We start from the raw sequence: 11,786 nt of genomic DNA, 5'->3' as shown, positions 1-11,786 counted from the left end.
CGCAGAGCCCGGCCGCGCACCGCCACCGCTGAGCCAGGCCCGGCCGTCAGGAGGGGAGGGGCGGGGCGGGGAGGGGGCGGGGCCTGAGCCGGTGGCTCCGCCCCGCGGGCGGGGCGGCGCGCGGCGCACGGAGCGGGGCGGGGCCGCCGAGGCGCTCGCCCCCCGCCCCCGCCCGCGGGGGTGGTCTCGCGAGAGTTCACCCCGCACCCCGGCGCGGCTGATGACGGCGGGGCCCCTCCCGGCCGCCGCCCTGCCCCGGCGTGGCTGCGCGCACACAAAATGGCGGAGGCCGGGCCTACATGGCTGCCCTTCGAAGGCCGGGCGGTATCCCTCCGCAGGCCGGGCGGCCTCGCAGCGCCTCTCCGCGGGCTCCGTCTCCTTCCGCGGAGCGTGTCCGAGCGCTGCTCCTGCGGAGGGGGCGGCCGGGGGGAGCCGGGCCCCGAAATAAAGGGGGGCTGCAGGGGAAAGCGGCGGCGTCACACTCTGCTAATCAGTCTTCTTCCTACATTAGGAACTTTTGTAATTACTTCTTTTGTCATCTACATTTTCTGCTTATCACTTTAATTGTATTAAACACTCTAGTCATGAAATGTAGCCCTGCGTTAATGTTCTTACTGTCCTAATCGAGAGTATTGCTGAAAAACACCTCACTGTGCCTTGCCCCAGTTTGGATTAGGGATATTACTACACTGCTCCAAATCTTCAGTGTGTCTTCCTTTCTGTCACAGACATTTCCTCTCTCTTTTAAACTGCTTACAAACTTCCTGAACGTTACTGTCATCTCAGGAAACTGGGCTATCTAGTAATATTTCAGTTCTACGTTTTTTAATTGTTGTTGGAGATTCATGACCTCTGTATTAAGACTCCAGATCTACCTTATGATTATCATTTTGCAGTACAATAAAAAGAATAAAGAACTGCACAAACATGCTGTTGAGAGTGTGTAGTTTTCCCAGCTAATTTAAGACAATGCGTATGGTTAATTTGGTAAATCAGGTTTTGTTTACTGCATTTCAGCAGTTACATGTTAAAATCAGTATCTCTATTAGTATTTAGTATAGTTCTTGGTTATAGCTATTTCTCAGAAATACGTTTGCATAGATCACTTTAGTATACCTCTTCGGAGAAACACTTTGTGGTACTTAATGGTCATTTTTTCAAACAAATACATCAGTTTAAATACTTATCATTAAATACAATTGGGAAAATTAATTAAAAATAACAATTTGTCTAGGTATGCAAAACAAGTGTAGTTACAGTGCTGGGACAATTTCTGCAAGTCACAGCACACAGCCCGGCCTGGAGAATGTTACACTTTTCACCCTCATCTCCTCTTCCTCAAACTGCAGGGTGAAAACCATGTGTTTTCCCATCAGCTTTTGGATATTAATAAATTCAAATAAATATTTTACTTCAATAGGAATGCCCGTGCCAGAAAGGCCTTGCAACCTTAATACATTGATGTGCCAGGCACAGAGGTTTCTCACCTTTACCATAGGCGGTAGGTGTACCGCATGCTACTTGCACAGATACCTCATATTAGTAATGTAAAATGCAAGAGGCACAGCTGATGGTTGCTGAATATGGGCGTTGCAACTTACTGTGGAACTACCTGGTCTATTTGGGTTTGTTTCATTTTAATTTGATTGTTGAAGCTAATCCTCAGAAGTGGCTGAGTGGAGGTATTACCATGTCCAATCCTTATATGCCAGTGGAGCTGGGTTAGGTTTTCAGAGGTTTATTATGCAAAAGCTCAGTAGATGTGGCATGGTAATGAATGGTTTGCAAAAATACTGGCAATAGGCTACTTGGCTCGAATTTTCTTTCTGAATTGTATTTGTTTGTTTGTTAAGTACAGCATTACAGGGCCCTGTGCAGCCAAATGGTCAGTAACCTCTGGAGGCTGATTTTGCCTGTCTCTCTCAGCCGTTTCACGATGTTCGAGCACTGCAAGCACAAACGAAGATCGCCTTGATATATTGTTATAGCACTTCTCTCAGCATAGAGGGGACTCGAGGGAAAAGCAGCCCAACCTTAGTTAAGTGTAGCTGGCTTGCACGGCAGTGTTAAATTTTCACTTCGGCTTGCTTTAGACCAGCCATTTTTACACTTAGCCCATTCTACCTGTCTCCAAAACAGGTGGATCAACCGAGCACCCAAAGCTCCAAGCAGCATTCCATATGCAACACTTCATATATCTGAAAGAGGAAAATGTCTTCCTTTTCAGGAAAACAAAAAATTGCTTTGAAAAAAATAAAGACACCCTTCTCATTAGTGCATCCAGTAGATCATTATTAGTTTCTGTTTGGAAGAGACAAAACAGCTTCTGCTGCTGGAAAACAAAGCACTAAGAAGATGAAAAACAACAACAGCTTCTCCCTGTTTGCACGTACTACCAGGCCTCAATTTTCTCTTCAGCATCCTGTCCAACTTGTTTTTCCTTTAATTATCATAAATCGAGGTTGCAAGTCAAATCCCTCTTCAGTCTGAGCAAATCTCAGCTTATTGGGAACCCTTTTGATTCAGTGGGGACCATGAGGAATAAGATCACAGGGAAAGCTGATAAAATAAGATTGTTCAATCGCCTATTTTTAATACAAGAAGACCAAAAAAAAAAAAAAAAAAAAAAAAAAAAAGACTGAGCTTGCCAACCCGAGTGCCATTACATGACAGTGGAAGAAAAACAGGTTTGGGGATGTCACTGGGTTCCATCTGATCTGTGTTTTAAATACCAAAGGCCAGCAGCCCTTCCTGTATAGCTGGGGGCTTCTTCCCTTCAAGAAGGATGGCAAGGTCACAGCTCCAGCCTTCGTAGCACATGCTCAGCTCCCTGCTGCTACCTCCAGGGCCATTACTTCATTTTCTGTTGGGAAGACGTAGTAAAACCCTTTCGCATCTGGAGTCCAGCCCAAGGTCAATGTGTGAGGCAGCAGTTACCTTTCTAAGGAATATAAGATCAAAGATCCAGCTTGGCAACTCTTCATCTTCCATTGTTTCTTCAACAGCTTCTCTGACATCCTCACTGAAACAATTTCCAAGCTATCCCACATGTTCCCTTTGTATAGCAGTGCTTTCTGTCTCACTGCTAGGTCATGGGGCAAAGCACAATAATCTATTTTAAGGTTTTGCTGCTATATGCAGGGAGTTGTCAGATGTAACATTTAGGTCCACATACAAGTCTCGGTGAAAAGCTTGAGTGTTTTATTGAATAATAGCATGCTGAGGTTTCAGAGCTCACACAACACTGTGTGGGATTCACAAGAATTTAAAATACTTCAGTAACTTACACCAAGATCAATAGACCAACATTCTCCACAAAATCTTTTGGCCTTCAGGATTTTGCTTGGCACTTCATTGTTTAGTATTTTTTTAGTCTTGTAGTGACAACATATTTTTGTTTCAGATGAAGATTTTTCTCTTCTCCTGAAATCCTTAGGAAAAACAAGAGCTATTTTACAAGAAAAAAGTTTTGACAACATAAAGTTCATTATGTTATTTTAACAGACCTAAACAACTGAATGTCTGAAAACTGCTACAGGATATTTATTAGTATTCACAGAATTTTCTTCCCCCCCCCCCCCCTTTTTTTTTTTATTTTTTTCCAGAAAAGCTACCATTTGATCTAAATGAAAGAGATATTCCTTTCAAGTCAGCAGCAGTCTGTGTCAAAAGGAATGTTTATTTTCTGTGCTGATTCAGCCCTATGGATATTGAAGCATGAAACCTCATAGGTGGGCATTTGCACAGTGCAATTATGATGCCCATTTGGAAAAAAAAGTTGTGTTGCCATGTAGTTACTATGTTAGCTTTCTCCTTTTGTATGAATTATTTACATTAATGAGCAAGCACAAATTATACATATACATATATATATATGGCAAAATAGCATCCTAAAGTAGGGGTGTGAGGGGCTGAGAGGGTAGGCACAGTTGCTGAGATAAGCTAACGCAGGCTGAACTGAGCAGGTGAAACACCTCTCTGGAGCAAAGCAGCATTATCAGCTCCAGTAGGATGGGTTACATCACTTGGAGATCCATTCAGAAAGGTGCTTAATGGTGACCTACTTTACCCCCTGACTTCGGGGTTCGTTGTTTTTCCTCATTGTACCTACTTTTTGACCCCTCAGGCTGCCATCAGACTGAGTGCTAAGGCTGTAGCACTCTTACTGAAAATGACTGAGCTCTTACAGCAGCTGACAGCAGTACTTAATTTGGCCTATTGTGTTTACTAAAGGAGACATCAAAAGAGTCTCTGTTGCATTTTCAAGATATGTCTGGTTTTTTATTACTTTGAGGTAACTGATTACTAGTCAGATTCAGACCATCCTAATTTGGTTGCTCCTCCAGTGCCTGTTCCAGGATGCAAACGTACTGAGCAAACCACAGTCTTTGAGGAGCATTTGGGTTCGACAAATGCTTTGAACAATTTGCCTAATACAAGGTAAAAGTCCAGATCAGATGATCAGGATGAAAGTTTATTATTCAGACAGGCTGGGTAACGTATTTCATGGGCTCCCTGGTATGGGTAAGGCTGGTCAGGCTTCACAACATGCTGCAATGCTTGATCAGAAGCGTTGGCTTCAATTCACCTGGCTTGCTACATTCTGAGATCAGTTTTCATTGTTTGGTTACTTACAGGCAATTAGTTAGTCCATGCCAATCAGAACACTGATACTGTACTTTATACTTGTGTATTTAATGCCCTTCATATGAGTTGAGACAGGAGGTTTTATACAAACTAATGCCGTTTCCGTGGCAGAATTATTACATAGCTTTGTACACTGCAGTGTTTTAATTGTCTGATGCTATATTGACATACTTCACTCTAATGATTTAAGTAAATAGAAAAGTCCACAGAAATACTTTAATGTTTCTTTGTTTTGTTTGGTTTGTCTTTGAACTGACAGAAGTATATGCCATGTATTTGGACAATGGATCTAACTAGCCAAGTATTGTGTTACTACGACTCATTTTACTTCGTCCTTCTGAGCAACCTCATCTTTAAAGATTTGGCTGATCTTTTTAGGTTTTGGTATGTCCCAATTAAAATGTCCAAGAGGTTGCTTGGAGTTCAAATGCCCAGGTAATTAGAGCCAAATATAGCTCTTGGAAGGAAGGAATATTATTCTAGTTTGCTGTCAGTGTAATTTGGGAAATACTGCTGGTGACTCTAAATCACCAATACTGAAATTAGCCAGTTGTTACACGATTCATCATTATGGTTATGGGGATGGATCAGGGCAGTATTTCCGGGCGAGTGGGTTGTGACACACATGATAGTCATGAAACATGGTTGGCACGTTGTTGAAAATTTTGCAAAACAGAAAGCAAGGGCAACCTTGTTTCTCCACTCCTGAAAACTTTTTTTCTTCTAGGTCAAGCATTCTTTGCAGCCTCTCAAGAAAAAGTGACTTTTTTTTTTTTTTTTTTTTTTTTTTTAATAATGGGACTTCATCTGGAAAAAAAATACCCCCAAACTCTGAAAAAAATACTGGTTTAAAGCCTTGTTAGTGGCATCTAGAGATACTAATTTTCCCGTCACAGAAATTTAAATTTCAAGTTAACTGGGAAAAAGAATTTGTTAGTCCTTCCTGAATATTGGGTGGCCTAAATTAACTAAAGGAACTAAATTAAACTTTTTAAGGAACTAAATTAAACTTTTAAGGAACTAAATTAAACGATTTAGTGATCTCTGCATAGCTCCTGTATCAGAAAAACAAACACAGCTGCAATTAGGCGTGGAGGACTCAGGTACTCTAAGACTAAATGATGTGCTCACCCTTCCATAGTTAGGATACTTGACCAACCAAGTCTTGTTGAACAGACGTTCTGAGGGATGATGTGTGGCGTTCATTTCTACTGTACCTGATTTCTGAAAAATTAGAACATTTCTGTCCCTGAAGCTATCAAAATAACATCTTGTTCAGGCACCAAACGCACATAAAAATGTAAAAAAATGAAGAAAAATAATCCAATTCCTCCTGGGGAAGCAGCTTAAAACATTCTCAAGTATCTTAATAAACTGGATATAGATACTTATGACAAGAATAATTTTCAATAAAAGACTTTCTTCTCTAAAAAGAAGGGCACTAAATCTTTTTCTGTTTTCCAGGAGCACTCTCCTAGCATGTTGATCAAGACAAATGCCTCTTAATTACTGTGTATTCTTTTTCATTTTCCATTTAATTTTTATCTTTCACAGTCATTAGGCTCACCTTTCCTGTAAGGTAAGTAAACCTTTTAAACTTTGATGTGATGTGATTATAGCCTACTTTTTGTGTTGGTTGCTTTCACTGCTGATTAGAGGGGACAAATAAACTGATTTTTACAAAATGCTTTTACTTTGCAGATGTTGTATCTCCCTGTACTGGGGTGATGTGCAGAATTGATACTAGATTCTGATGGTATCTCGAAGGGCAAGTGAGATAGTGACTTAGAAATCTTTGAGGAAACAGCCAGCTACCGAGATCTGGCACAGCTTAGCCTTGAGGAGGGACGCAGGCTGAGAAATCTCCAGAGCGCTGCTGTTTCACAGTAGCCTGAGGAATGATCAAGTGCCATTTTACTGCGGTGTCAGTGGGCAGCGTGACACAGGAAGAAGTTAAGAGCAGAGTGCAGGCGTACTGCAGAGATCGCGTACTCTGTCCTCGGGAGGGGAAGCCGGTAGTTTTTCTGTGCTATAATTAGGCACTGCCAACAAATGCACGTTGCGTCACAGGAATCAGTCTTGTGGCATGCTCACCTTTGCCTTCCAAAATGAAGGAAATATCTTTCAGTGACAGCTATTACACCAGGGAGTAAAGTACTCAGGGGACAAAGACAGCCTTAGCTGTCTGGTCAAGGATACAGTCTTCCCTGACATCAGAGATCAATGCAGTTCGAAAGGGAATAGCATGCAATCGGTTCCCTGCTGAGAACGCATGGACACACGGTGCTTCTTTTCCCTGGAATTCCCATGCTAAGAGATCTGGTTGTATTTTTTGGTAGTGGTGTTGACCGTGTAGTAGTGTGCGGCTTATGTCGGCTCTGTCCTCTGTTGGTCCTTCAGTGGAGGGGAGGAGGTATCTGTTTTTCATCACTGCAGCTTCCTCCCAGGGGACAGTCTGGGGATTTTGTAGTCTGTTTTGTTGCAACAAATCAGGCAGAACCTGCCACAAATCAGTAACCTATCTGGTCTTTTTTGAAGTTATTAGTGTATCCTAAAGATACTTGTTCTGATATGAGTAAAAATTTGAATTAGCAACTCTCTGGAAACCAATAAAGTTCCAAACCTGTGCAATTCTTTACGCGACCAGGGGTCAGTCTGGATCCTCGTGAGCTGTTACGTATTGGATCAACTTACTAATGCAGATGGAAAGATTGGATCAAAGTTTAAAACTTGTTGCAATGTTATATTTAATGTGCATCATTAGCACTACTTCACTGATGCTACCTACAACAGTGACATGTCATACAGCTTCAGTTAATTCCTCAGCTTTATTTAAAGGCAATAAGAATCAGTAACGTAGCATTTGGATAGTTTTATCCTGCATTATTTTTGCAAATATTCTAGTGACTGTGAAAGCCACCGTTGTGGACCAATGTTAACCATTGGGAAAAAAAAAAAAAAAAAAAAAAAAACAGTCCTGGCTTGTAAAAATCTGACAATGTAAAAAGAGACAAACTGTAATTTATCTGGGGATATCTAGGAAATCAACACTGAAGACACCTATTCCTTCTTGGGTTGGGATTTTCTTCAACTTTGTTTCATATCCTCAACTATAACTTATGCATAGCACTTCCCCAAGACGCTCCCCAGAAACAGCTGTCAGAAGAAGAAATTAAAATGTTAAACCTGTGGCTGAGAGATCAAAGAATCATTATTTTTCTATGTACAATTGCACATAGGCTCTGGTCTTTCTTGCACAAAGTAACATTTTGGAATTTGATGCAATTCTTAGAAATCTTGCCATTTTTCTTTACATTCCTGTTTTCATTCTTTTCGGCAATTTGTGCTGTATAACCCATGACAATAGACAGCATTCTGAGCCGCAGGGACATTTAAAAATGCAACAGTAATACATGCTACAGTAAGACACTGCAGCTCCTTAGGCAATTACAATAGCACCTGCTTTCAAAACATAATAGTTACATTGTAAAATGCTTAGACATTAGCTAGATTAAAAAGTAATACCAGGCTAACTTCTTTCGGTCTGGATTCTCCTTTCATCCCCCATTGATTGTAAAATAATTTAGTATAATTTTATAATATGATAATTATGCTATCACAAAATTACCCTCCTGATTCGTTTATGAGTGATTTATTTTCTCTACCCATTTTTCTCTCAAGCATGGTGCACACTGCAGAGGAGTAGGCATTTTCCACAAGCTCCAGCAGAAGCCACTTGCAGTGCCAGTTCGGAGAGTCAAGTGAAAGCACGACAGTCTCAGCTTTCTTCTAACGGCAATTAAGCCCCTGGATGTAAAAATAACAAATGAAAACCAAACTTGGCTGCAATGCAACTGCAAGTCGCTCGATGTTCATAGAGCAGGAAAGTAACCTTATATATACATATGGTCTTATGGATTATGTGTTTTAAGCCAGTTTACTTATTCTTTGAGACTAGTTTTTTTAATACTTGGGTATTGACAGTGCTGCATACTGACGGAGACCACATGAAATGAGTCACAGTTCCTGCAGTCCTTCTGGGGTGTCATGATTTTGCTTGCTTTTGGGGAAGCAGAAGAATAAGATATCCTTACAAACAGCAGGAACAGCAGCTAATCAACCCCCATTGTGAAATGATTCAAACACAAAGGGAGAGGTCTAGCTTCCTCCCAGATAGAGCCATGCATTTGCTGATGCCAGAACCCAGCTCTTTGGCGACAGCCTAGTTTTTAGTTGACAACAGTAGTTTTGCCTGCTGCAGAGATTATTCTAGGCGCTCGGTATGGATAATGGCAATGCCAATTCCAAGAAAATGGTTTTAACAACACGAGACATCCTGTTGATAGAAAAGCTCATAAACATGAAAGAAAGCTGAGCAAATTACTGCGCTACTTAGGCTTGTTTTAGAGATGGAAGGATTGTGTGTCTGCTACCTCGGAATCTTTCATCTTTTATCCTTACAGGTATGTACTTGGTAAAATAAAATACATAAATATAATTCATCTATAAACGTTATTTTCCTTTGCAAATCTTAATGTGTTCTAGACAGACCAGCAAGCATTATCTCATTTTGCAGCTGAATTAAAGTTGCAGGGGCATTAAGCAATTTATGCAGGGTTAGAGAGGAGGAACACCAGCAGCTTCTTTTCACCTGCATTCAGATGGAGCAGGGCTGACCAGCTTTTGGATGCTGAAGGCGACCCTTACTTCTACTGGTAGCTGGACCAATGCAGCTATGTTTTAGTAACATTGCACTTAACAGAACAAGCCCCACCAAACATGATCTGCACCTCTGCCACAAACTTTTCCACCGTTCTCACCAAAACATGCATAGGAGCAAGTCCTCTTGCCGATTCTCTTTTGAATTGTATTTTGGGAGTTCCTTGTAACAGACCTGAGCTAGCACTAATGTTGTAGACCTCCTCACGTGGCCTCCAAGCTGCACCTTGTCTGTAATGTACTTAGTTGCTGAAAAATCTTAGTGAGAGAGGATACCTACTGCTGAAAGCAACAATTATATTTCAGTATTGGTGACCTAGGTTCTGTTGTAGTAGCTGTGCTTGGGCTTTTTGTGCGGTTTTTATTACAGCAGCTCCTATATTCCCTGCCCAATACCAGATTTTCAGTGGCTGTGTTCAGTATGAAACACATAGGCAGAAGCAATCTGTACTTTAAACATTCACAAACCAAAGTTAAATATGCAACAACAAATGACCCTGCCCTTCTTCCCAAAATGCTAGAAGATTTTCCAGATACCCAGCAACACTGAGATTTGAGGCACAAACAGATATGGACTTGTGTCCATATATATGTCCAGACAGGGGGTTAAATGTCTATAACATAAAGATGTCACACATGCCTGTTAAGCCTCTTGATATTAACCGATCTTAACTCCTTCCCCTGTAACTAGGTCCCTAAAGATGGACAACTGCGTAAAGCCCTCTTCTTTTCTGCAGGACTGAGCAAGCCTGCAGCTTACATTTTTCCCCTTAAGTCAAACAGGAAGTTTGCGGCCAAGTTGGAGAGTGAACACAGATCTCCCAAGCCCCAGTTCAAACCGGATGTCCAGAGACCATCTTTTGCCTCCCCTCCAGCTAATAATCTCATTCAGGCTTCACTTTCTTTATAGTTTTTCCACAGGCAATGACATCACCCTTTCACATACCAAAACTGCTCGCGCCTCCCGTCAAGTGATGCCCATGCAGACAGGCGAGGCGCAGTGAGAGCGGTTCCTCTCTGCAGCATGTGCAGAGTATCTAGCGGTGTGCTGAGTGGAGCGCAGATCAAAGGCAGCGCAGCAGGGCTCAGAAGCTCAGTGAAATGTCAGCTGTGCTCCCCATGCCACAGCGAGCATCCAGAGGAGGCTGAAAGAGCAGAGGAAAGAACGGCAGGAGGGACAGGGGCTCTCAGCCTCAGCGTGAAGTTGTTTGATTCACAGCTGAAGGACTTACTTGATGTATCTTCAGCCTTGTGCATTCTTCCTCCAGAGTTTCACAAACAAGGTTACATCATGACAGATCTGATTTGCAATCTTTGCAGAATAATCAAACATTTTGCTCTTTCATTATCTTGTCTAAGAGCAGGCATTTGCCTGCATAAGAAGGAATCATCTTAGGACATCAGACATAGTCATTACCAGACTAAACTTAGGTGAGGCGGGGAACTAAGATACTCTGAGATCACAGGAATATTCTCACTAGCTAAAGATGATTCATCAGGAAAAGTTAATGTAGGGTCACAGGTAGGAAAGCAATATTCAGGCCAGAAGCACAAACAAGCTGCATTTGTTTGTCTTAAGCCTGGCTTAGAGTATTTAGTTTTTGCCTTAGTTCGTCACGGTAATTTTAACTTCAAATTAATTAATTTTGATTAATATTGCCCCGGATCAATTGTTGAAGCAAAATAGTGAAAGAAAACTAGCACTGCGCTTTTATATCCCAGTCAATACAAGGCAAAGAAAACCGCCAAGTAGATGCAGCTAAAGACAGCCCCACTGCTTCATGAAATAGGTACAAAACTACTTTGCCATTGTTTTGCTCAGCCCTAGTCACTTAACCCAAAATGTAATAGTTACAAGTTCGGGGCGGGGGGGAACAGAAAAAGAGCACAGATGGTAACGGGCAGCAGCGGTGTGCTTTCTGTATGCTGAGGGAGGGGAGAACCGTGTTCCAGTCAGGATCGCGTAAGGAGGCAATGGGTCGAGAACAATCATGCTCTTCCAGCTTTCCTGGAGATGCCCGTGTTCTGTACTGCATGGCGTTAGCACTTGATGGACGAGCCCACAGTAGCATTTTGACCCAAATGGTGTTAGGTTAGCGACCAAGGAATTACCGCAAGAGTTTCCAGGTCTGGCAGGACTGTGAACTGGGCTGGAATGGCTCCATCTTTTCACTGGCTATACAGAGGCAAATTTTTATGCCCAAACGAGCGGTCTCCTTGCCACAAAATTACAGAACAGCAGATAACGCGCTCGGAGACGCACAACACAGGACGCGCGCCCGCCCGCCCCACAGCCCCCGCCCAGCCGCCCGCGGCCCCTCCCTCCCTAACGGCCGGCGCCGCCCGCGCGCCCCCCGGCGGCTGCAGCGCCCCCGCGCGGCGCGAGCTTGGGGGGCTCTGCTCGGCCGTGCGCGGCCCCG

General features: G+C 42.6%; 1 long non-coding RNA gene across 6 annotated transcripts in view; it reads right to left on the bottom strand.

The window, feature by feature from the left end:
• Positions 1-1,599: 1,599 nt before the first annotated feature.
• LOC118165585 overlaps positions 1,600-11,786 on the bottom strand; it is a 28,479-nt gene continuing 18,292 nt past the window's right edge. For 3 of the 6 annotated variants that reach the window (XR_004750118.1, XR_004750120.1, XR_004750119.1), the window contains one exon: positions 6,052-10,511. This is a non-coding gene — a long non-coding RNA (uncharacterized LOC118165585). Of the gene's footprint in view, positions 2,864-6,051; positions 10,512-11,786 lie in introns of those variants that run through there. The other 3 variants (XR_004750123.1, XR_004750121.1, XR_004750122.1) reach the window with 3 other exon arrangements.

Source organism: Oxyura jamaicensis, chromosome 4, assembly GCF_011077185.1.
Source record: "Oxyura jamaicensis isolate SHBP4307 breed ruddy duck chromosome 4, BPBGC_Ojam_1.0, whole genome shotgun sequence".
NCBI lineage: Eukaryota > Metazoa > Chordata > Aves > Anseriformes > Anatidae > Oxyura > Oxyura jamaicensis.
This window is presented reverse-complemented; position numbering and strand designations above follow the sequence as displayed.